The sequence below is a fragment of the Chionomys nivalis genome, chromosome 23 (assembly GCF_950005125.1).
Source record: "Chionomys nivalis chromosome 23, mChiNiv1.1, whole genome shotgun sequence".
In the NCBI taxonomy this organism is placed as follows: Eukaryota; Metazoa; Chordata; class Mammalia; order Rodentia; family Cricetidae; genus Chionomys; species Chionomys nivalis.
Window position 1 is genome coordinate 8057969 of NC_080108.1, and position 26325 is coordinate 8084293.

Below are 26325 nucleotides of genomic sequence, written 5' to 3' on the forward strand. Positions count from 1 at the left end.
CAAATAGCCTCGGATACTGACCTTCAATCCCTGAGTTTCCCTAGGTTATTAACCTACTGAATCATGGTTCTAAAATAAATCCTTAAATCTTCAAATTTTAAGGTTAGATTCTAATAATACTAATGAAGTAAGTACCTTGAGGAAATATGTATTTCTACAGTAAGAACAAAAGATATTTCTTGTTAAGTAATTTTAGATCATTAAAAACAAGGGATATTTTTACTTGTGCCTCACCAGCAGGCAGCCCATAAACCTCTGCCTAGAAAAATACGTCTCCTGGAGTCCCTAGCCACTGTAAAAAAGCATCTAATAAATTTAGTGAATTTATAACTTCTTTAAAAAATGGTTTTATGTGACAGGGTATAGCCCTGGCTGTCCTGGAAGTCCCAATGTAGATCAGGCTGGCCTTGAACTCACAGAGCTCTGCCTCTTCATCCCAAGTGTTGGGATTAATGACCCTAGGTTTGTAAAGTTTTAATCATGTGTGTATGTTTATCTCTGTGAGTGTATGCAGATGTTTGAAGAAACCAAAAGCTTAGATCCCCTGAAGTTGGAGTTAACAGCAGTGGAGAGCCTCAGTGAGTTCTAGGAATCAAATGTGGGTTTCTTCAGCCCCTACAGGGGATATTGAATTTGGTGATGCATAAGGTCAGGTATTAAAAAGAAATTTGCGATCAGCTTATGTTGAAAATGAGTCCCAGAGAAGGAGAGGAAAACTCACACCTCACAGTCATAGCCATTTCTTCGTCTCCTCGCTGGTATTCTTCCTGCCAGATGTTTACTGAGTGATTTATAACATGTTCATGGGCCCTCAGCATGCAGGCCTATGAATCCTGCCTAAATCACATGTAGCTTACTGATTTATTTTATATTCACGTAAGATTACTGAACACCACATAGGTTCTAGGTATTTCCTTAGCTGGCTTGTGTATCAGAGGTTTTCCGACGCCACAGTGGATGTACCAAAGGTGTTTGTATCTAGCTTTGAATAGAATGGAACTACTAAGACAGTAGAGTTTCCAATCATGGAATAATAGCTGGTGTTTGTCACATGTTTCCTGCGAGCTCTAGCAATGAATGTTTTGACGTGATTTATAATCTTCACAGCGGTCTCTGAGAGAATATGATTAGCATCAATCTTTTGCATGGCCCATGGCTTGGAAAAATTAATATATAAAGTGCTCACCAACATATACCAAGTAGTCCAGGTCTCCTGATGTAAGATTCTGTAGCTTCTGGAAAGTTCCATTCTATTAGAGAGAACAAATATTTGGGTGCTCAGATATAAATGTGATTAGGATAATGACGTTTCTTGCTGTCTGAAACCAATAGTTCACTTGGAGTGGACCCCTCATCTTATGAGTGAAGATATTCAACTAGACCCTGGATGTACTTAGGTACCAGACCCTGGATGTACTTAGCAGTTTCTACCTTCTAGACTCAGACAGATTCACAGCTAGGATATTCAAAGAATCAGTGATTCCTACTTGTGTCTTCCGTCTAGGAAACATTTGGGCACAGACCCTCAGCCCTGTCTTCTCTCTGCCTTTGATGGATGAGCTCAGGTATATCACTAGATTCTAAAAGGCTGTCTCACTGAAGCAAAAGTCCGATCTATGTCACATAGTTAGTTTTGAGAGTTATATGTTCCACCTCTACATATATTCGTGACTCCGTGTAGTAGTTACTGAGCTTCCACGTGGCTTGGGGATCTAACCCTGGTGTCCTCTCTCTCATTCTGCCACACTAACTTGAGACATTGCTGCAGCCACCAGCTTCTTGTAGGTCTAACCTGATATCAGTTTTCCACAGCTGTTGCACCTGTGGCTCCTCTCTGCCCAAGAGTTCCCTCACCACCTTGGTGTGCATGAACTGGAAGTACAAGGGAGTCGGCTCCTTGTGTGGCAACTCTTATAATCAGCAGGGAGGGGATGGAACTGGAGGATATAGCTGCAGTCACTCTCCTCTTCACCCTTTGAATAGGAAATTCTGAATCACATTATGTGTGCTCCTCAGAGGTCCCAGAGGGAATGAGTCCCAACTGCCTACAGCAATATTCAGTTCATGATAAATCTTAGGTTGTATCTTCCTCTCCTTCCTTGATCGTGCTTCTTCATGCTTGCCTGACACAGTGGCTCAAAATATCCCCTCATATACAAATAGGGTAACTTCCTGGCTCTGCTCTCCAGAGGGTTGTGGAAGCGGAGTTAGGGGTGGCGAGAAGGGAAAGGTGGAGATTTTCAGACCGAGAAATAGTTCTAGATCATTGCCATCTCACACACTGGATTCTTTTTCTAACATCTTGGCCAAATGTCCACCCAGTGACGTCTTCAACATGTCCAATAAAAGAAGCGTACTCTCCCCAGTCCTAGCTCCTATATCCTCTGCGCCTACAGTAACACCTCACATGTAATAGAGGATGTAATATCTTTAATGAATTGTAAGTTAAAAATCTGTTGGCTTTTAAAAATTGTTAAAAAATTATGTTTATACAATGGCTGCAAACCTGCCTTCTTTTGCCTTTTGAAGCTTTAGACATCATTTTTCAAGAAGGTACATATGTTTTCATAAGCTCTTTGAGTCTTATTTATTTTTTCCACAAGGAGTTCATTGCCAGGAGACCTGTAAATCTTTTAATTTCATGTTTTTAAAAAATGAGCTAATGGGAACAAACAGGAACTGTGTATTCTACCTTATTATTTGTCCTTGGGCACACCCCTCGGATTTCATTATATTAAAGAGGAGATTGTGTTTCTAAAGAAGACATGGAGTTACGCCCGTGAAATCTTAACAAATACGGTGTCCAAAATAAGACCTGCACAATGGCACCTCTGGATGACACCCAATGTGGACGTGAGAAATCTCACAAGGCCCCACCCCCTAAATAAAGAGCTGTAAACTATTAATGACTGCTAATGGGGAGAATCAGTCTTCTCCAGGGAGGGCCCCTTGATAGTTTATCCAGTCCTACGTGGTCATCTCAAATACATGTGCATGTGAGCAATACTAAATAGACTCAGAAGTGTGTGTGTGGTGGTGGTGTGTGTGTGTAGTGTCTGTGGTGTGTGCATGTATGTGTGTGGTGTGTGTATGTGAGTGGTGTGTGTATGTAGTGTATGTGGTGTGTGCACATGTGTATGGTGTGTGTCGTGTGTGTATGGTGTGTGTATATGTGTATGATGTGTGTGTAGTATGTGTGTATGTGCGCGCACATGCTTATAGTGTGTCATGTGTGTTAGCACACGTGTGTGGTGTGTTTATGATGTGTGTGTGTTATGCATGTGCGTGGTGTAGTATATGTGTGCTGTGTGTGTATGGTGTGTGTGTGGTGTGTTTAGTGTGTGTATGTGCATTTTTACAATGATGAAGGAAGAAGAGGTCATGGAGTTGAGGGAGCTGGGCCAGGGAGGGGCTGGAGGAGAAAGATGGGGTGTGAATGACAGTACTCATGTATGAAATTCCCAAAAACTGAAATAAATGATTAAAACTGTTAGTCTCATGAAAATTAGATTTGGATTTAGAAAGTTGGAAGTTTAGTCTGTGTGAGTTAATATTTCAGTGACTTAAAGATTTAGTTTTTTTCATGCTGAATTAAGATAACTGCCATTTCTGATTTTAATTTTTATTGCCAACACTTTGTAAAATACACACATGAAAAAAAAGGAGAGAAGAGGCTGTCGGTAATTTCTGCTACTTAAAGTCTCTGCTCTTCTTTTTGGCTAATTTTATTTCAGACCCTTTTTTTTTTTTTTTTTTTTTGGTGCAGGTAATAAGTATGGAGATTAGCTGAAAACTCCTCTTTTGATTTGCTTCACTTAAGAGTGTCATTTAAATGAGATTACAAATGTTTTCTTTGTTTGGGAGTAGAGTCGCACTAGGTTCCCTAGGCTAGCCTCAAACTCGCAATCCTCCTGTCTCAGCTCCTTGAATGCTGAGATTGCAAAGACATGCCACAGTCAGCTACAAACATCAATTTGTTTTGTCTTTCTTTCTTTTTTTTTTTTTTTTTGGTTTTTCAAGACAGGGTTTCTCTATGTATCCCTGACTGTCCTGGAACTCATCTGTAGACCAGCCTGGCCTGGAACTCACAGAGATCTTCCTGCCTCTGCCTCCTAAGTGCTGAGATTAAAGACATATGCCACCACCATCCAGCACAAACATCAATTTTAATGCAAAGTTTGGTACTTAGATTCCATTGCCTGTTCAGATTTCATATGGTAATATTTGTATTTTTTAATAACAAAAATACCAAAAACTTAGTCCTTGTTGATTTTCTTGATCTTTCCCTCCTTTTCTGTGTGTCCTGTAAATCTGAATCATACTGTAAATTATAAGATGGTACCTTATAGTCTCCTTTTTATTTAACTATGTGATGTATTTCCCCACACCAGTACGTGTGTGTGTGTGTGTGTGTGTGTATAAGAAAAATATCAAGAGGCCTAGATTCCATAAAATAGATGTGATGTTTTTGATTTGCTCATTTCTCCATGATTACATATTTAGTTATTCCTTTTCTTCATTGCCATAGTAAGCATTAGTTTATATGGGTATGGGGTATTTATACAGGCTTTTGGAGTCCTTATCTAAAAACCAAAGTTTTCATGATAGTTGCGTTAGAAAGGTGTGCTTCTTAGAATGTTAAAAAGAGTTACTGCGATTCTCATGTGCCCCACCCCATTTCTTGACATTATTTATCACAACTGTGGGCTTAGGTTTAAAAGTCTCATTTTGATTCCTGGTCAGCAGGATGTAGGATCTCTGTGATGTGTTAAAGCTGATTCCCTTAATATTCCATTGAAAGTGGCCTTTGGCACAAACACATCTGTGGTCTGGGGAGCTCATGTACTTTGACCAGTTCAAAGATACTGAGTTACAAAGCAAGAACATAGGGTTTCCTAAGGGCTTCATGAGAATCCGTGCTTGTCTGTGAGATGCTCAGACATCACTGGTGTGTGTAAAGGATGCTGCATCACACCTGCTGGACCAGTGTACCACATTGTCATATTTGGGGTGCCTTGGGAAGGAGTAACATTCCTTGCCAAGTGTATTTGCTTTCTTTCCACCAAGCTTTCTCAGGATGTTTCCATGACTTATTTTTTAATGCTTGAATTTAGCAAGCCTCATCGGTTAGCATCTCTTTCTGTCCCTGGCCAACAGACCTGAAATAACTCTGAACTTCTAAAAGCTAATGCTTTGGTGGACCCTGATTGCTGCACGATACACTGGCTCCTGAGAAAATTTTCACATGTACCTAGGAAAGGAAGGGGAGAAGGGGGTGATCAGGTGGGGGGGGGCGAGCAGGAGGGGGTACTATTCAATCAAATCTCCATGCATGGTTCAGCATTATAAAAAATTCTAGCTCTCTCTCAGTCTAATCCCAGCAAGTACATCATACACAGAAGTACGGACCAGTCAGTTTCTTTTGTGCCCTTATCCATGCTCAGCTTCTTTCAGATCTCTCTTTTCCAAAGGTACCCTCCAAATAACCTCCTTCACCTGCATTGACTGCCACTATTGAAGAAACGAGCCACTCTTTGTGCTAGATACTAGCTATCCCATAGACTCAGCTCCCAGAAGATAAATTAAAATCTATAATCTCTTAGAAATTAAGATTCACAAATGTATGAGGAAAACAAACCCAGTTCTCACCTTTATAAAGTAGAAGGTATTATCAACAGTAGACGTGTGGATCACCTCCTTCTACCATACTCTATAAAAAAAGCTTTATGCCAGTACTACCTTTTTGCACTAGAATGAAGTATCTGTTTAAAATAAGTTTTTGTTGCTGCGGTTGTTGTTGTTTTAATGAGGATAGGACAGTTACTGACGGATCCTCTGCTGACTTGAGTGTCAACACTGAGTTTACAAAGATGGCCAAGTTCCTGGCAAGATCAAGCAAGACGCCAATTCAGAGGTGTCTTCCAATCCTTGCCAAGGAAGTAACTTACCTTCCACCACAATAATGATCCTTCCACCCTCAGGAAATTCCTTCGGCAGAGCAAGGTTGACTACTTATAAACTTCTCATTATCAAGTTGACTTGTTAAACACCAAATTACAAAAGCTTCCGCATACACTTGGCTCTATGTGGTAAGGCTTCCGACCCTGCTTGCAGATTAGTTCACTGACTTGTTAAGATCCGGCTGTATAGACGTTCACCCCGCTTCAGGAAGCCTGTTTTTCTCTGTGTCCGTGGCCATACGGTGGTTTTCTCCTAAAGGACTTTAATATACACACTCCAAGCCCTGGTTGAACATAAGCAGTCCCACAAAGCCTTGCGGTATCCTCAGAGCAGACTTGCCAGTACCCTTTCACACCCAGAGTACTTGCACTGACTTCCGTTGCAGCATTCCCGGTACCATACTGCCTTTTGTAATTCATCCCCCGTCTTGGATTAAGAAGACTTAGGTGTACAAACACTGTGTCTTATTCTTCCTGGTTTTCTTTGTCTGATTCAAAGATTGGCCTAACACAGTTGCGCTCGAAAGATACTTGAGCAGACGAGTGAAAAGAGGCGTGAGCTAAATGTCTACTCGTGTTCCAAGCATGGCCCATATCTTCAGCGCATTCTGATTTCTATAGCATCGCTATTAGTCAGGATTCTATTCATCCTGACTTTGCCAGTGGGAAAACTTAAATTCAACAGAATCAACTAACTTACCCAAAGTTACTCAACTAATGATTGATAGAATTTACACTCAGACCAGTCTGCTCTTTAAACTGAAATCTTTGGGCATGGCTAACAATATGGTAGCTAAACAAGACAGCCTCCTGCCTACTCCTTTTACAAAGCATTGACAGATGCATCTAACAAAGGCAAGACATCCATTGTGTACTGTTTCCTCAAGTGCCCCAAATGGTATTTTTCTGGAAAAAAAAAAGTTTTAATCCTAAAAGAACTAAAAGAATTAGTCTTTACCAGCTACTTACCGTAGCTCTAGGTAAAACAGGAGTCTGAAAGCGATTGTTTGGATTACAATACCTGAATACTCAGGAGTCATTGTAATTTCCTAACTTTTAAATCTGGTTATTAAAGCTTCCAAGTAAAAGATGTATAACCCATTCTGTAACTGTAAGAGGTTCTATTCATTTAAGGTTTTTGTTTTGCATTTTTTCTCTTTTTTTTTAGTAATTCACAATCCACTGGGATATTTTTCAATGACTCTGTCAAAATATGTTTTAAAGGCATAGAAGCCCTGCAAATGCACAGCAGACAAAAGGGACATTTCACTGGCTTCCATCATCAATTTTTAATTTTGTTCTGAGGCATCCTGTTGTTAAAACCACTTCTAGCTCTTAGAGTCCTGCTTCAACCAGGTTCTACATGGGAGGTGACATTCTTTCCTTTGTTCTTGAGTTCCTGGGCAAAAGGCTCCACTTTTGGCTCGGCGTTTTTCCAGGATCTCTGGGAACTTTTGGTGGCATGACCTAGGAGGAAGTTAGAAAGCCCTCACAATGTCTTGCTCCTTAAGCCTCAACGTGAGCCCAGCAGCCGGCCTCTGCAACTTGTGTCCAGCTCTCTCTGGCCTTTGTGTAGTAAATTCCCGAAATATGTATTGAATATTCACTAGGTGTCTAGCTATAGGATAGGCTATGGAAATGTACAATGTCATTTATCCCTCAACTTCATAGGTCTGGGGATGAGTTCAGTGATTAGCATTGGCCTAACACGTATGACACCCTTGGTTCAATTTCTAGTGCCACAAACAAAGACAAAGCAATTTCATGGGGGCTGGAGAGATGGCTCAGAGGTTAAGAGCATTGCCTGCTCTTCCAAAGGTCCTGAGTTCAATTCCCAGCAACCACATGGTGGCTCAGAGCCATCCGTAATGGGGTATGGTTCCCTCTTCTGGCCTGCAGGCATACACACAGACAGAATATTATATACATAATAAATAAATAAATATTAAAAAAACAATTTTATGTTGCAAGTCATAACTATTAACCCAATTTAATTCCAAAATATTAAATATTTGTTTTTATATTACAAGATTGAAGATTTTATTCCTCATTAACTTCATGTAAATAAACACTTTTTTTTGATTAGGGGAATCTATTTCTGGGATGTCCTATGCAAAGACATGCCTCATGTGCACGTGTGTGTGTGCATGTGAGATAGACAGTTTTTAGCCCTCTATTAAAAACTGTGTACTGTTTTTCATTTAATGATATGTCTAGAGATCTTTTATGGTACTGTGTGGAAAACCTCTCGTCTTACAAATGCATGGTAGTTCAGTGTAAGTTTGTACATCAACTTTCTTTTTTTTTCTTGTTAGTGGTGCTGCTAGGGATCAAACCCAGGGTCACACATGCTCGGCGAGCCCTCTACCACTAACATCTTCAACCCAGTACCATGGTTTTCTTGTCACGATCTTGAAGGTGAAACCAGGCGGTAAAGTTAAATATTTCCTTTTTACAAGTAAGAGGAAATAAGTTATTTTACATCCTTTAGTTCTGACTCAGAGAGCTACAGAAACCTGGAGATCATTTGTCAAAGACATAACAGCCAGCTTGTACACATGTGTATTCATGTAAACTCACACACATACACACACACACACACATACATACACACAGAAGTGCTCTGCTGCTCCTTCTCTTCCTGTGCTGTTTCTGAGTCTTTCATAACTTTTCATAGTTTGGATCATAACTGAGCAATATATCTTATGCTTTTTTCTTTCTTGGTTTGGATACTATTCAGTTTCTGTTATATATTTGGGCTTCTATCAATGTTTGTGTCTGACTTTATTGCTATATTTTAGGAGTTTATTCTAGACAGGCACTCAGGGGTAGTAGCTTTGGAAAACTGTAGCTTGGTCACAGTCCCCTCCCCAGTTTCTGACATTTGAATGCATTCAAAATCATTTTTTCTGGTCCTCCTGCATCTCCACTTGAAGTCACTCTATCCCCAGTCCAAGGCCTAACCATCCTGAGTACAGGAAGAGCGGATGATGTTTGAAGGTGTCATTTAGCTGTTCTCTGCTTGGCTCAGGTCTCTTGACTCCATCTGGCTGATTCTGAACTTTTGACTGGAGACCCTGACTTTGCAGTCATATCTCTGGGAGGGAACATAGGATTGCTACAGGGGTTTTAGTTTAGAAAAGTCTCAAAGATTTAGCAAGAACTAAGGAAATGCATCATCTTCTCGTGAAAGTCTCTTAACACCATGTGAACTGTGTGTTGAGTGTTGAGTAGCCATATTATTCAGACATGGAGACTAAGGTTGAGAATTTGTTTAGTCAGAGTTTATAGTTATCAAGTGTTGGTTCTAGTCAGGTCCTTCCAGACTAGTGTTTTGTATGATCAACTAGCACTCAGAAGAGGCCCATGCTTTTTATTATCCAATAGCATTCAGAAGAGACCTTGCTCCCCAATGACACATGAAAGTTCATACTTAGTAAAACCTTGCACAACTGGTCCAAGTTCACTCCCAGAATAATTTTACTATAAAGAATGGCTTGTGATTGACAGCAGATTCTGAGAGATTCGGCACATTACAATTATATTAAAATGAACCAAACACCCACTCTCTTTTTCTGCAAATTCATCATCCATACATTTTATTTCAGTCGCATACATGTCTGAAATGATTTCTGGCCAATTTTGGAAAGAACATTTCTCTTTCAGCAAACCTAATTATACTTGTAATAGTTGCCACGCTCATTGTGTGCCCAGCACTGCATCTATTCCCCCACTACCTTTCCGTATAACAGTTCCCTTTATCGGCATCCTTTGCAGACAGCGCTCATGCTTAAATGAGGTGACGGGGTTGACAAGAACAGTAGCAAGAGATGAATTACAGAGCCTGGACAACAACCAAGTCAGTTTGTAACCAAACGCCTCCAGGAGAAATGTTTGTCTCACCGAGGCCTCCTCCTTCCAATGGTGGTCAGTGTAGTGGTCATCTTAGCTAGCCTGCTGTAGGCTTCACAATCCCAAGGCCAATCCTATTCCAAATCTTATGTGATGGGTTCTTAATAGTCAAAGACTTTTCAAGTGTATATTTATAATACTTCCCAGCTGAGGCTCCAATACCTTTGGCCCCTTTGTTCATGAAATACATCACATTTCAGTACATGATAATTTTTTCAGTAATGATTAAAACCCCACCTGCATTGTTAATCATCATTGTCAACCTGTTTCAAAGTCTTTGCATACAGTATCTCACCTCCCAAGGCAGCAACTTTGTCCAGCAGGTCCCTAGTAGAACCCTCTCTGCCCTAGTTGTAAGACACCCGTTCTTTTTAAGCAGTGCTTTTGCCAAGAGTCTCCTTTTCAAACTTGATGTTGAAAATCAAAACCACTTGCTGAATGTTAAGAAGTGATTTTTTTTTCTTAAGGAAACCACCAAACACTGAGCTCACCTTGGCTTAAGGAACCAATTTGGCCAATCAAATGCCCTCCCCCCCCAAAACAAATTGGATGCCGTCGGCTTTCCAAGACATCAGGACCATGGGCATCCCCTTAAACTTTGTAGGAACTTGTTTTATTTACAAGCCAGGGTTCTGGTGGGCTCTTCATGACTTCTTATATTAAAATAAGTTTTCCTAAGTGTGTTCTTCAGCTAATTAAATCTGAAGTGTTTTGGTTTGGTTTGGTTTTGACTCAACTTCATTTCCTCTGGCATTTATCTTGCTCTCATCTGCTGGGCATTTTCTGGGCACCTGTTGGGCTAGAAACTGTTCAAGGTACTATGGTTTGGTAGGCAGAAAGTCTAGAATTCACACTTCTCTACTCCCCATCACAATTCCTATCTTGTTACTACAGTCTGATTGTCTTGAGGGCGAAGAACATTTTTTTGCTTCTTACATGGAATGCCTGATCTAAATAAAGCCTTACACATAGAAAAATCCTCCTTTAAAGCAAGTGCCCTCCTTTCAACCACTGTCCTGAAGGGAAGTCTTAACCGCAGGAAAAACATCCATACTTCGGCTTGCAGTGGCAAAAAGCAAAGATGGGCTGATTTTTTTTTTTTAACTTGGATAAAGTTCTTTTTTATTTCTGAATTCCCATGGTGCCTTGCAGCTCTGTAGTAGTAACAATGCTTTTCTTTCATCTGTGACTAAGAAGTCTTTTAGGTCTGGAGCCATGTCCTATACCTCTGTTTCCTCTCCCAGACAGATACAGCCACAGTGCTGCACACAAGAGCACCTCCCCAGTGTTGGTTGAATTGGTCACAGGTGGCCTCATTTTCTTTCTGGGCACAGTGACCCTTTCTCAGTCATTACTAGTTCATCATAGCTCTGTCATAGGTACATGGTCAGAAAGGGCTTATTGCTTCAAGCTAGTTTGTGTCCTTGGATGGAACTTTTTGCTACCGTATATACATGTATGTATATGTATGTGCATATGCATGTGTATATATACACATATATACACACTCAATGTAACCAATAGAATGAATCAAGGAATTAGAACATTCACTGACTGACTGCCCTGCTTGGTGAATGAAGAGTAGTAACCAAATACACACACACACACACACACACACACACACATTACAAAAGCTGGGAGCAGAACCCAGTTCCCTTTACCTCCACTCCAGCTTTTCCCCATTGGAACATCTGTCTCCTCATTACGTCCACACTAGTGCTGCTTAAGACCAGGCCTCATCCCTCCCACCTGGCCTGCTGTATCTGCCCCCTCACTGTTCTCTCTAACACCTCCAGTCCATCCTCCACACGGTTACCAAGGTGATCTTTCAAAGTGCTAACCAGATCATGTTCACGCTGCCAAGCATCTCTCAGAAGCTTCCCTGGCTGCTGCATAGAGTCTCGTGACCTTTGCTGCGGTCGAGGAGCTGCCTTCTTGCTGCAAAGACTTGTCTCTCATGGTATCCCTCAGAGTGGACTGCCTGTTGAGTTAAAGCATCTGTCATGGCCACGAACTCCAGGTTGCTCTCTCCATCCAGATCACATCTCACCTTTTCTGGATGGTTAATGACCCCCCTTCCCATCCCCACACAACCGGGGCCTTAGGACTAGGTAACAAAGGGATCCCCTTTGCCGAACTGCAGACACACTTCTGTGAGGACTGTCCATATTCTTTCTCTCGTTAGAGCCGATCACTGAACTTTTCATGCAGATTCTGCTATATTTAGAGCTGTAACAGGTCTTCCACTTAGTGCGTCCATCACTCCTAGAAGGCCACCAACTTCTTCAGGGCAGGGGGCTAGGCCGTTTCATAACCCTTCACAGAGAATTGATTCAACTTCAGTCTCGTTAAACTAAGCCTCGCATGGGTGATAGACTCAAAGGAAGGAGGAAAACAGTGCTCGAAAATGTCTCTGTTCTATAGGTAGTGAAACACAGCTCACATCCATCCACTGCCAAGCAACCTTTGAGGGCCGCAGAGCAGTCCCTGAGCTCTTTGTCACTGCTTCCCAACGGCTTCCTCGCTGGGCCCTGGTTTACTAGAAGAAGTGGGTGTGGTTACCTGTCAAGTGAACCCTGGTGGCCTCCAACCTTTATCACCAAGCTGACTTTCCGCTACTTCCCACCTGATTGGCCAGCTGCTAAAGTGTTCATTGTTTGTGCAGTTATGAAGCCATCTCCTGGGCTACAGAACTCCGTTGAAAATGTTGCTGCCCATCTGGCTTAAAGAGAGAGCATCCTTAGGAGCTGTAGAGAAACAGTGGCACCGTGATACGGAAAAGAAAGAACTGCCTGGTAAACAGAAGTGAGAAATTCAGCTATTTTTTTCTTCCTTTATGGCATGCTGAGAAAGGGAAGGTGTTTTCACCAAGGTATTTTTCACTCTTTCTATCTGGAAGTCATTTCTACCTGAAATGATGTGATTTTTAATGCCTATGGATATTAGCCGATGAATGGATTATGAATCGTGTCTAGTCTCTAAGCCCAGGACATTGGCCTTTCTGGCCAACTGACATTTTCTTCTTTAAACCTTCTTTTTATTAAAGAAGAAAAGTTTACATTTGTATGTGTGTGAATGTGTGTGTGAGTGTGTGTGTTTACTATGACACACATGTGGAGATCCAAACGACTTGTGGTTTTCAGTTCTCTTTCCACTATGTGGGTTCTAGGAATTGAACTCAGGTCATCAGTCTTGGTGATAAGCACCTTTAAACTAAGCCATCTCGCCAGCCTTCTTTTTTTTTCTTGTATGAATTTTTGTTTCTTTGGCCACTCAGTATGCCCACAGCCTTGCAGGACACAGACTTACTCAAGGAAAGGCTATTGAATTTGGCCACACTACAAATCTGCTGCATTCTCCATTGGCCTTGAAAATGCATTACATCGGTTTGGAGCTGTAAGTGCCTTTGATAGAGAAGTAAGTCCTTCAGCATCACTCAGGTCCAGGCCCAGCTCTACTGTTCGCCACCTGTGTGAGCCTGGAATGTACCTTTCATGCCTCAGCTTCTACACCTTCTACGTGGAGCTCAGCGTTATCAGATATAGGTGATAGCCTGGTCAGAAATTCGGCCTCGTGAAAGCACTTCACAGTAAATACTCGGGAGTCACTAGTGTTTTTGTCTTGTTCATAAGATCTTAATGCACCCCTCTTTTCTTTTGTTTTGCAGTGTTTCTCACGGTTGTTGGTTCAACTTGACACACTTAAGTTTAGAATCCCACCCATATGATCCTCTCTATTCTGTCATCTTTTGGTTTTGGCTGCCTGTCCTCTGTTCACCCTCTCTAAAGAATGACTCAGACCTCTTCCTTTTGACAGCGAATCCTCAGAATGAGAGACAATAGCAAATATTTTGGCATTATTCACTGGAAAGGATAATAGCCTTCCTTATTTAGAGACTGGCGAATAATAGCGGAGGGAGCACTCAGCAAGAGCCGCGCACAACCTGATGAGGTAGAGGCTTTAATTTGTATTGTTTTCCCTTTTAGCAAAGGCGGAGAGGTCAGGGTGCAGTGTTCTTCATGAAGGAGAGCAGGAGCAAAGCCTGGAGCAGCAGACTTAGGCTGCCTGTTGCTGCCACACCCTGCTGCCCCTGCTGCCCGCGGTCTGAGAGCGATGCCTGCTCTTAATTTGGCCTTTACTGAAGGGGCTAGAGGGCAAAACAAAAAGTCAGTCCCTCAGGTTAACACTGGTAATTTAAAGTTTCCTGCTCTCTCAAAAATGTCCAGTGGTGACTCATCACAAGTAGAATCATAATTAAATTAGTCAGACTAACATTTATGATGTTTACTCAAGACCCACAAGCCAGCAAGGTCAGCCAAGCCACAGTGTGTTTCAGGCATGCGCTGGTGGTGGTCGTCTGTTCTCAGACTGGAAGGCTTAAACCAATTGTAATGTATTAGCTACAGCAGCATTCTTTCCTAGGAGAGTAATGATTTGAACTAAATAGAAGTTTCTCTCTCACAGTCTAACCCCTGAGCCTAGCCCTTCGGCTCAGCAGACAATTCTTTGCCTAATGATTTAGGAACTGGTTTGTTTTCTCCCCTACCCTGTAGCTCCTCCATCTCTAGCCTTTGACTTCTAAGGGCTAAGGATTGATTTGCATGAATCAGGTGGGAAGGAACAAGGACCCGAAGGCTTGGGAAGGGAAATGTTTTCGTGGGAAAGATCCCTTTCATTATGTGGGCCAGAGCTCACATTCCCTTGGCCAGGGCTCACATGACACAGGGCCACACCTAACTTCCAGGGTGGGGTCTAGTTTTCACCTCTAGAAGGAAAGTACATCACTTTGGCAAAGTAGCTAGTCTCTGGCTCAGGATCACTGTGACAGAAACCAGGGCCTACAAAGCGCTTGTTCTAGGCAAGGCATTGTGCTCGGTATAATAACTGCTTTATCTATGTTAGTCATGGCTTCATATGGCATATAATTCATTCCTTTAAAGCATGGACTTCATTGATTTGAAAAAATATGTTGAGTTATGTAACCAACACCACAATCAATTTTAGAGCGTTTTCATCATCCCCAAATAAGCTTCACACCTATTAGTAATTCCTCAGTGGCTCCCAACCCTCATCCCAACCCCCACAAAATTACCAACCTAGTTTCTTTCGGTTTGAACTTCCTTTGCTAAACATAATATAAATAGAATGCCTGTGGTTTTTAAATGTAATTCTCCTAGCTCTGCAAGGAAGACATGTTGCTGCTCCCATTTCACAGATGAATTTGCAGATTACATTGCTTTAAATGAGTTACTAATTTGTTTAAATTTTGCCCGTAGTTGAAATTGATAATACCATAGTATATCCTAACCTTCCTTCCTTCCTCTTTTCTTTTTTTCTTTCCTTTTCTTTCTTTTTCAATGATTGTCATGGCAACAAACTGACTTGGCAGCAACTTCCTTACCAAAGTGAAAGGCACTCAGAAGTCCGAGAGCTCGAGGTTTAATGCCTCATCCCTCCGTTCTCCAGGTGCATACTGCTTAATCCTTCAGGCGTCTCAGTGTCAACGTCTCTAAAATGAAAATAATAAACTCCATTTGCTGGAAGGATTCGCTAAGCTTAACATACGTGAAACCCGATCTTACAGTCTTATGTAATTGATGACCTGCCAGGGTTAGTTATGCTTGCTCAGAAGCGAAGCTTTAGCTGTAACTGGGTTATAAATTATGTTCCGTCTATGGACAGGAAAATGCTGCTGTAATTTTCAGTCTCTAGTAAGCTGATGACAATCCAGGAGTGTCAGACCCCAGGAGGCTCTGCTACAATGAGAAGTAGGAAGAAAGGATGCTATTCTCTGGGGCAGACAAGCTTGTGGAGAGCTTTGCCTATCAGCTTCTCATCTCAGTTGGGCAGAGCAGCTTGTTAGAGGGCTGGAAAGAACCAGCTGAGCCGGTGGAAGTTTGAAGCTCCTTGAGAAAGAAGATAAGCTGGTAGAGTTTCTGTAGGCAAAGAGCCAATAACGAGGCTTCCAGCATGCAGCGCAAGTCATCCATCCCTTTCTGCTCAGCCGGAGATGGCAGAGCCTTGTACTCAGGAACCAAAGGTGTGCTTGAGAGACCCGTGGAGGTAGGACGAAAGGTGTGTGGATGAGTGAATCCCGCTGCTGCTTCATTGAACTCTTCCCTGCCTTACCTTGGCCTGAGCCATTGTTACATTAAAATCAAAGAGCAGAGAAGACCACTGAAGCAGTGAGGAAGTTGTGTTTGGTCAGACCCTGCCTAAGTCATGTAGACCAAAATGGTCATCAGAGAAAAGGGCTGATCCAGGGCATAAGTCAGCATGGAAATTGTTTTCTACAAACCACTCGCTCAGCTGTTGTCTAAGTGTAGGCGCAAGTGACTTAGCCTCTTTGATACTCCATTTAAAAAAATGTTGCTATGAGTACGACTTGTAACCATGCGCGCTACAACCTGCATGATTCCAAGAGATGCCATTCACACACCCCTGTCAATAAAGTGACCTTTTGAAAGGACCAGAACTGTTTTATTCTTATTATTGAAATAATGACCCCTGTCATTGTACTGTGAAAGCAACCAAAGGTAATACATAAATGAACAGGCACGCGCGTGCTGCGGGAGAGCTTTCTCTGTGAGCCCTGACATTGGAGTGTGCTATCATACATTATTGTAATTTTGATTTTCTTTCCCAGTCATTTCAAAATGGTGAAAATTGATGGAGACTTGTGGATGGTATCATGACGGACAGTGAAACAGATTTGGTATATAGGTATATGCAGTACATACAACATGTCTAATGCCCTGTACAGACATACAATGTGGTGTCCTGCTTTTTATAAAGACCAAATAGAATGCATAAAAATGATCAGAATAATGCCTGACCCTTAGCAAAGCTCAAATTACTATTACTATTTTTAGCCCTATTTTTTTAAAGAATATTACCTTTCTATTTATCACTGACCTTTGGAAAGTGAGGCAGTTATAATTTGGTTGCTTATTCCTCTTTTAGCATACGTAAAACATATTAAAATTTGAAAAATAACTGGTTTGGGAGCTGGGAAGATAACTGGATCAGAGGACCTGAGTGTGATTCCACAGAACCCTTGAAAACTGAGCATGGTGTCGTGCATTTGTTTTCATGGTTTTGGGAAGGCAGAGACAGCAAATCCCTAAAGGATTGCTAACTGGTCAACCTAGCCTACTTGGAAAGCTCTAGGTCAGTGAGGAGAAACCCTACCTAAAGAAAGAAAAAGGAGAAAAGTATGCACAATGCTGCAATAGCAACAAGAAACAAAGGTGAATGGTATCGGCAGAATGACGTCTGAGGTTGTCCTTTGACCTTGACTTCCACGTTCACACAGAAAAATGACTAGTCCAGATAGGTAAAGGCTTTTACTAGCTACCTACTTACAGTTTTTATATTTCCATTTCAGTGTTATCTCACGAGCTGATAGATATTTCTTGGATGCTTGATCTGTGCTACCTGGTGCCCCATGACTACAGGAGATTGTGTCTTTCCTGTGAGAGAGCTTTGACTGTTTTGGGGTAGTGGTTATGTGTACTCCAGGAGCTCACAGGACCTTTCCTTTCCTTCTTACTCATTTTTATGTTAAAGTATATATTTTATGTTAAAGTATATATATATACTTTATTGTGTCTATACTATATCATAGTTTACAACAATCTTGTTGTTAAGACTCTAATTTATACATATAAAAATTCAGAGCCGGGCGGTGGTGGCGCATGCCTTTAATCCCAGCACCTGGGAGGCAGAGGCAGGTGGATCTTTGTGAGTTCGAGACCAGCCTGGTCTACAAGAGCTAGTTCCAGGACAGGCTCCAAAGCAACGGAGAAATCCTGTCTCGAAAAAAAAAAAATTCAGATAATGTGGGTGTGCGCTCATAATGGCTTTAAATGATGACATTGGCTAAGCTTTGAGCCTGCTGGACTAAAGAGAAGGCAAATACATCTCCCTGCATGTGAAATTGAAGTTGACCTGAATGGCACAAACTCTTTACAGGGGCACCAGCATTAGTCACACATGGATTGACATTTACTTTGGTGTCTACTTTTGGGCAGACAGGAAACAAAATGCTTTATGTTTTCAATTTCATAAGAATGTAGCAGCAAAATAAAATAGATAGTATCATGCTCATTTTATAGACAAGAACATAAAGTTCAATTCAGAGACATTAAGCCACCTGCAAAGGTCGCTTCAATGAATCAGAACTATCTAACTATAAAGCATATGACATTCTCTGTTCCAGCCTTCCTAGCATGGAAGAAGTTCATGAAAATGAATTATTCTTCTTTGGTGTTCCTAAACTCCTAAGCTAAGGGTTTTTCTTTGTTTAGTTTGGTTTTGTTTGGTTTGCATCACTCAGAGTTAGGTTATTGAGTGCTAACCTAATGAAACTTTCACTTCCCCAGAGTCCCTTGAGAAAGCCCTTCTCCCAAGCTCCTTTGAACAGATTTCTCATGCTAGAGCCTGTCCCAGTCATTCCCCCTCATTTGTGTTAACCCATTTAACATGGCTACACTAATGCCTGAGACTAGATAATCTGTTAACAATAAGGTTTATTTCTTTTTTGGGGGGGTTCCTGTCCTGGAACTAGCTCTTGTAGACCAGGCTGGCCTCGAACTCAGAGATTCGCCTGCCTCTGCCTCCCGAGTGCTGGGATTAAAGGCATGTGCCACCACTGCCTGGGGGTTTATTTAAGTTTCCAGAGTCTGTGAGTCCAGGATCAAGGGTTTGCCTCTGGTGGGGATCTTCCTGCTGTGTCCTAATGTGCAGAAGACATCACTTGATAAGAGTGCCCAGCTGGCTTTTGTAGCACAGCCATTCTTGTGGTCACCAACCCATTACTGTAACACAGATATGAGCATTCTTTAATCACTCTTTAATAGACCCTGCTACTATGACATTGGAGTTAAGTCTTCAACACATGAATTCTGTAGGATGCATGCCTTCAGACCACTGTAGTCATCCATGTCCATTTAAGACTCAGTAAGAAGACTTTGCCTAGTAGATATGAATGCTTGCTCTGTACGTGTGAGGAGCTGAACGCAAATCCTCACCACCCATGTTAAAAACTGAGCATAGCTATGTATGCACAGCTTCCAGTTCAGTGAGAGACCTTGTCTCCAGGGAATAAGCAGAAAGGAAGCCACTAAGCAGAAAAAAAACACCAGATGTTCAGTTCTGACTTCTACATGGGTGCACAGTCTACTTAGTGATATGCATACCACATACAGCAAAACACACAGAGAGAGAGAGAGAGAGAGAGAGAGAGAGAGAGAGAGAGAGAGAGAGAGAGAGAGAGATTCATTTCATTCATTTTATTTTCCAAGAAGTTGTAAAGACAACACAGCTCCCTACTCTTCCCCCTACCCTAGGCTGTGTTGGGTGCTGTTCACAATAAAGTTCTCATCGTGGGTTATGCAGCTGTACAGTTCCCCATGGCCCATTTGTTACTTCTGAAATGGAACCTCTTAGGGCAGAAAGAATCTGACTCTGACTACATTGTTTGGCTGGCGTTCAATGTGATCCTGTAGTGCCCAGGACATAGCAGTAAACTCTACAAATAATCAGGGCAGAAAGGAAGTTTCTTTCACTGGCTGGGAATCCAAGATACACTTGGGCAAAGAAAGGCATAAAATTTGCTTTCACTAAGGAGCCTAGGGCAATGGATGGGTTGAGTAATTGTATAATGAAGAAAATAAGCTCTTATGCATAAAGATTTTTTTACATCTTCATCTATCCAAAACTAAGGAGAACACACGTGCATACACCCCAGTGAAGTGTGTACTAGGGATATGTGATCTATATATAGTCATTTCTATAAATACATGTGTAATGAGTGTGACTGCCTAAGAATAAACTACTCAATTTTATAGACCATCTATAGATTGCTAAATGCTCAGCCAAAGGCTAAAGTTCATTTTCATTCTCCAGTCTCACTGAATTACCCAGTTGCTCTGAATCTTCTTTATCCTAAAGCCATTTTCCTTCTGGAGGCAAATTAGCATTGCTAAGAGCTTTTAGGGTGTTCTAGATACTTAGCAGAAGTGATCTCATTTAATCCTTAGACATTTGCAACAAGCCTGCGGGTCCTGAACCCAAAAGAAAGTGGACCAGGTCAAAAGCAAATAAAAAAAAAATTTTTTTTCTTTTGACAGAAATTCTTTTTCAGTGAGAGGTGGATGTCATGAGTAGGCAATGTCTAAGTTAAAGTCTTTATATGGGACCACACTAGATTAATCTATTACTAATAAGACACCATGTCCATTAATGTGATACTTTGTACAAAGCGCAGGGTTTCTACCTGACTCGGAACACGGTTTTCCTCTTGCCATTCCCTGGCTTGGCTGTATACGTTCTCTGATTTATTTCATGATGGGAATATCTGTTCCCAGAATTTTTATTTTATAGATCAAAAGTATTGCAGAAAATACACCTTTATAGTTCAACAGATTTTATCAACTTTATCCTCACCACCATTTCAGGAAAAAAAAAAATAGCCAAAGCAATAGGAAGGAAAGGTAAACAGGAGGAAGTACATACTCCTATAATGGAAGGCATTGTTTTCTGGGTTGGAAAATGCTGTAGCCTATGAATTTTTCTCTTCTCTGGACCACAGAGGTTAGGGACCAGCCTCTAGAAGTCACTGCAACTGTGTACGGGTTTTGAAATTATATAAGCCCAGCTCACTACTTCCTTTTTGTCAAAGCTGAAGCAAGTCCCTCGACTTTTCTGAGGGCCAGGTGCCTCATACCTTACATGAGTTTGGTGCCTCATCTATGTGTGTTTCTTAAGGATGTTACTAAGTGCCATGGAGTCAGAAAATTAGGACAACAAAAGTTTACTGTCTTGTGGTTCTCAATGCCAGTAGTCTGAAGTCATCTAAGTGCTGGTGGCCTCTGCTTCTAGTCTACCACAGGTACTAGGAAAAATTCTGTCCAGGATCTTCTTGATCCTACTAGTTCTTGTTTTGTTTTGTTTTGTTTTGTTTTGTTTTGTTTTGTTTTGTTTTAAGGCATGTAACTGCAGCTTTTACTCAGTATTCTTGTGTGCCTACCAGTGTCCAAGAACAGTCGCTTTGGATTGGGAGTTCACCCTGCTCCAATATGGCGTCACCTTATCTACAACAGCCACATTTCAAAATAAAGTCATGCCGAGGTGTTATGCATAAATAAAAATTTCAAAGGAATAAAATTGATAGGGTGGCAAAGTTTAACCAACAATGATCAACCTTGTGGAATTATTCCATTAGCCAGACACAAGAGATGCCAAGTGCACTGCAATAGACCTGTAGAGGAACGCGAGCAATGCAAGTGTGGGGTGGTTGTTTTCTTAAGAAAATTTACAATGAAGACAATTCATAACAGAGGATTTGTACGAAAGTACAAATAAAGTGATTCGTATAAATATGTGAAATCAAGACTTTTTTAAAGAGGTTTTTGAGACAGGTTTCTCTGTGTAACCCTGGTTGTGCTGGAACTCGCTCTGTAGACCAGGCAGGCTGAAACTCAGAGACCTGCCTACCTCTGCCTCCCTCCCAAATGCTCAGATTAAAGGCACACACTACTACCACTCAGCAAAGCCGAGGCATTTTAAAGTTAGGACTTTAAATGTACTTACTTCACAAATGAAATATCGTGTGGTAGGCTGTGGCCTAGAGGTTGAGATTCAATCACAGAGAAAAGAGGCCAGGCCTTTGGCCTCACAAAGCAAGTCCAGAGTGGGTTGGTGGCGTGGGAGTGGGGGACAGGGAGGTAGAGATCAATTGAGGAACAGAGGATTCTGTGCTGTCAGTCACTCTAGAGGAGGAACACTGTCACCCAGTAGACTCCCATCTGCAATGAAGGCTCATATGTTAAGTCTTGGGAAGCTCCAGAGGACATGCTGGGTGCTGACTCTGGCTGCGGAATAGGTAAGAGATTGTAGGAAGGTCTTAGTCAAAGTATGTAAATCAGAAAGGAATTGAAGAACTTCTGTGGAAGATGATAGTGTAGAAATGAGGGAGATAAAGATGGAGATGGGAAAGATATATTTTGAAGTCAAATTTGATAAAGTTTGGAGTATAAAGTGAGATGAGACAGGACTATCTCTGAGGTTTTAACCAAGCACTGTTAAGTAAGTAATTATATTATATTACTCATTGGAAAGTTCACAATGAGGGGTTGGAAGATAATAAAGTATACCCATGGAAGCGTGTAGACCTGTATTCCACCCTCGGAATTCATATAAAATAACAGGATCCGATATCCTAGTACTGGGAAGGGAGAGATGGGGGCATTCCTGGGGCTTGCTGACCTACCAGCCTAGTTTTTAATCAGCAACTCCAGGTCAGTGAGAGACCCTGCATTAAAAAAGAAAAAGAGTGGATAGTTCCTGGGGAATAACACCCAAAGCTGACAGTTGGCGTCTGTACATGCACATACATGTACACACACAACAATGGGCACTCTGAAAATTGGGCATATTTGGTAAGGAAACTAAGTTTGTTTTTGAACATGTCAAATGTGAAAAAAAACAAATGGAAATGCTTAGATATGGATGTAGTTAGATATGAGTCTGGAGGGCGGAACACAAATGTCATTTGAGCCTTGACACTAGACAATGCGGCCTTGGGAGTAACTGTAACCAAGGCAGCCTAATGATGAGCTGTAGGGTGCTTTCTGCCTGAAAGGTTGGGATGTAGAAGACTCAGTTAAGAATACTTAGAAGAATGGATTAATGGTGCCTTGAAGATGATTCAGCTGTATGAGCACTATCTACATGAACATTAGGATCTAAGTTCCAAGGCTGGGAGTGACCCCGTAGACCTGTAACCCCAGCACTGTGCACACAAGCCCGAGGATTACTGGAGTTTACTGGACACTCATCAGCCTGTTTTCAGAATCAGTGAGAGTCTCTGTCTGAAAGGAGTAAGGCAGGAGACACTCTAGCAGAACTCCTGATACCCACATGCGCGCGCACACGCACACACCGTATATACACTCACAATTTTAAAAATTGAATGGACATGTAATGTAGAAAAATCAAGGAGTCTTAGAAACAAAGGAAAGGGAAAATTATTTGAATACGGTGGTAATTGATTCTGCCAAGTGCTTGGCAGAGGTTTCATAAGCAGGGTTATGTACTGGCATTGTTTTTGTCAATGAGGATGTCATTATTTATCTTCATAAGATCAATCTTCATGGTATGGCGACAGTAAGTCACTCCAGGACGGAATAGATGTGAGGAAGTAGACACACCAGTATATTATCTGCTGCCCCACTTTCCTACGGAGTAGGGGTATAAAAGTTAAGAAATAGCCTGCACAGTCTCAACCTCTGATTATGATTCTGCCTGCCGTCTGTCAACAGATCACCTCATTGTCCTATCCAGAGTGTTCTCATCTACTGGAGGCAGTGCAGGGTACTTCAGGAAGATGTGGGGCACCAGTCCTGATTAAGTACCCAATAAATATTAACACCACTAATAATATATAAGCCATGTACACACACACACATTCATATAATTGTAAGACTATATAATTCATTACATCTGGGAGTAATTTGTGGCATGAGATAGTAATCACAGCTGAATTTATGAAAACTGAGAAATATGTAGAAGCTATAAATGCTCATCTATTTATTTTCATAGGATGTGCCAGTGGAGAAGCTAAGTGTCAGGGAAAATGAACAAAAACAAAAAAAAAAGGCTTCTCAGGGGATGACAGGATGGCCAAGCAGGTAAAGGTACTTACTGTCAAATCCGATGACATAAATTTAATCCCTAGGGCCCATGCAGCAGAAAGAATGGATCCTCTGGGATTATTCTCTGACTTTGGCACATGCACCATGATGTGTATCTGTGTAAAAATAAATAAATGTAATTTTAAAAGAAAAGGAGTCGCTTCTGAGAGATTTGGAAGAATCTTAGCAAATCAAAGAAGTGAGAAGTCGTAGAAAAAGTTAGGACCAAGCTACTGCAGGCAGTAGGTGGTTTAACTCCACGCAGGAGGTAACCGCTGATGGTGAAAACACAGTGGTCATCTGCTCTTTGCTAAACATGGTGTTTGTACTTGGCTTTGCTTATGAGCTCAGACTCTCATGTCTCCGCACACCTTCAACTATTCTGCATGCATTTGTGTCCACAGTGCCGAGTATTAAGAATGGCCATCGGGGGTGGGGGTGTGTGCGCTTGGACCATGCATATTTTACTTAGGCACTAAGAGAATCTTTAAAACAAGGAGAGGGTAGGTTGTGTGATCGAAGGGGAAGACCATCTGCGTGTGATCAAACTGACTTGGCTGTCAAGCCATTCTCGAAAATTAGAGAGCTGAGACAGCCTGGCATGCACAGACCTGCCTATTCCACACAGCACGATGGCACCTCTGTGTCCCGAGAGTTACCTCTAGGCTTACCAAGGGATGCTGATTGCATGTCTTTAAGACAGCAGGCTTTTTCATCTCCCCTCCCCTTCCACCCCTCCTTTCTTCTCCTCATCCTCTTCCTCCCCCTCCCCCTCCCCCTCCCCCCTCCCCCTCCCCCTCCCCCTCCCCCTCCCCCTCCCCCTCCCCCTCCCTCTCCCTCTCCCTCTCCCTCTCCTTCTCCTTCTCCTTCTCCTTCTTCTTCTTCTTCTTCTTCTTCTTCTTCTTCTTCTTCTTCTTCTTCTTCTTCTTCAGATTCTTGCTCAGTAGTCCAAGTTGGCCTTGAACTTGTATTTCCCTTTCCTCCTCCCAGTTGCTGAGAACCATAGGTGTGTCCCTGTTTTGCTCCTTTTGCCTCTCTCTCTCTCTCTCTCTCTCTCTCTCTCTCTCTCTCTCTCTCTGTGTGTGTGTGTGTGGTGTGCATGTATGTATGTTTGCACTCACAGGTGTATGGTGCTTTGCGTGTGCTCATGTGTGTACATGCGTACGGAGGAGGCTGAAAGCTACTGTCAGGTGTCCTCACTGCTTCCTACCTTATTCAGTGAAACAGAGTCTTGAAACTGAGCCTGGAGCTCACTGGTATAGGAAAGAGAGCTAGCCTGCTTGCTCTGGGGAATCTTGTCTCTAAAGCTGGAATTGCAGGTGGGCCGCCATACCTACCTGACATTTATACAGGCTATGGCAGTTCCAAACCTGATTCTCATACTTGCTCTGCAATTGCTTTAACAGTTGAGCCATTTTCCTAGCCCCAAGAGAGCACAGTTGAATAGCAACGATCATCATTTATGCTGACTTCAGAGAAGTTGGGCAAGAGAAGATGCTTGTCTCCCCTGGCATAACTTGATTTAATGGGATGAAATAATGGGTCCATGTAAAAATTCATTTTTTTTCTGGGATTGATGGCAGTTGCTCATTTACAATCATAGAAAAGACAGGAGACATCAGAGCAGCGAGGAAGCATCCTCTCTGTGTGCTTTCCTAGACTGGTGAGCTCCTTTGACTGGTGGTGAGGTAGAAAGAAGCCAGTGAGCTTAGCTGATGGGGGCAGAGGGAAGAGGTGAAGTAGATAATGAACTGATTGGGCAGCCCGCGGAGCAAGGCCCACGTGATCTGCATTCTCACTAGAAACCCTGCATCCCTAGTGATGCTTGGCAGCCTGGGCAACAGACATACCTGGATCCTCCCCCACCCCCATGCTTGCTTCCATAACATCCAGGAAGGCTCCTTGGCAAAGAACAGCTGACATATAAAAGACACTTGCGGGAGAAATAAGTAAATATTCATAGTCGAAGTGTGGCAGGAACAATACTACCAATCTGGGCACATATGCTATAAACTGGGCTCCATTTTTCTGACGTATTCTGATTTTTTTTTTTTCAAGACAGGGTTTCTCTGTAGCTTTTTGGTTCCTGTCCTGGAACTAGCTCTTGTAGACCAGGCTGGCCTCGAACTCACAGAGATCCGCCTGCCTCTGCTTCCCGAGTGCTGGGATTAAAGGCATGCGCCACCACCGCCCGGCATATTCTGATTTTTTGAGGTAGACATGAATATACCCATTCTATAGATAGAACAATAGCTTTATAGATTTATAAAATCACCAATCCTACTCTCTTCTTATTTTTGCTAAAGATCATTGTTAATAAGTGTGTCTACTCTCCTTCTGTTTTGAGCAATTTAATACAGTATTTCCTATGGTAAGACAGTATTGTTGAGAGTGTGAGCTTTGAACTAGACAGTCTAGGGAATGACTCCATTTCTGCTAGGTAGCTGATATATGATCCTGTCTAGACTGGTTACTCTCTCTGGATCTTGCTTTTGTTTGTTTGTTTTTTACCTATAATTTATTTTCCATGCTAGAACCTACTTTACAGGAGCATTCTAAAGATTGAATGTATTAATAACGTGTTTAGCATTTAGAAAGCTGCGTGCCACATGTGCACTATAGATAGTTGTCATTATCATCCAAAATGTGTTTTTTATGGGTACTGATACCAGACGAATCTAATGAGGTCAGTCTGACCTCAGAGAGGACAAAAGGCTCAGGCATGCTGTCCACCTGCTGTTACCTTTTACAGATTC

General features: G+C 41.9%; 1 protein-coding gene across 20 annotated transcripts in view; it reads left to right on the forward strand.

Annotated features, from left to right (window-relative positions):
• The window catches only part of Dlg2 (discs large MAGUK scaffold protein 2), a 1644347-nt gene that overhangs the window by 1441504 nt on the left and 176518 nt on the right, over positions 1-26325 (forward strand). The window lies entirely within an intron of this gene.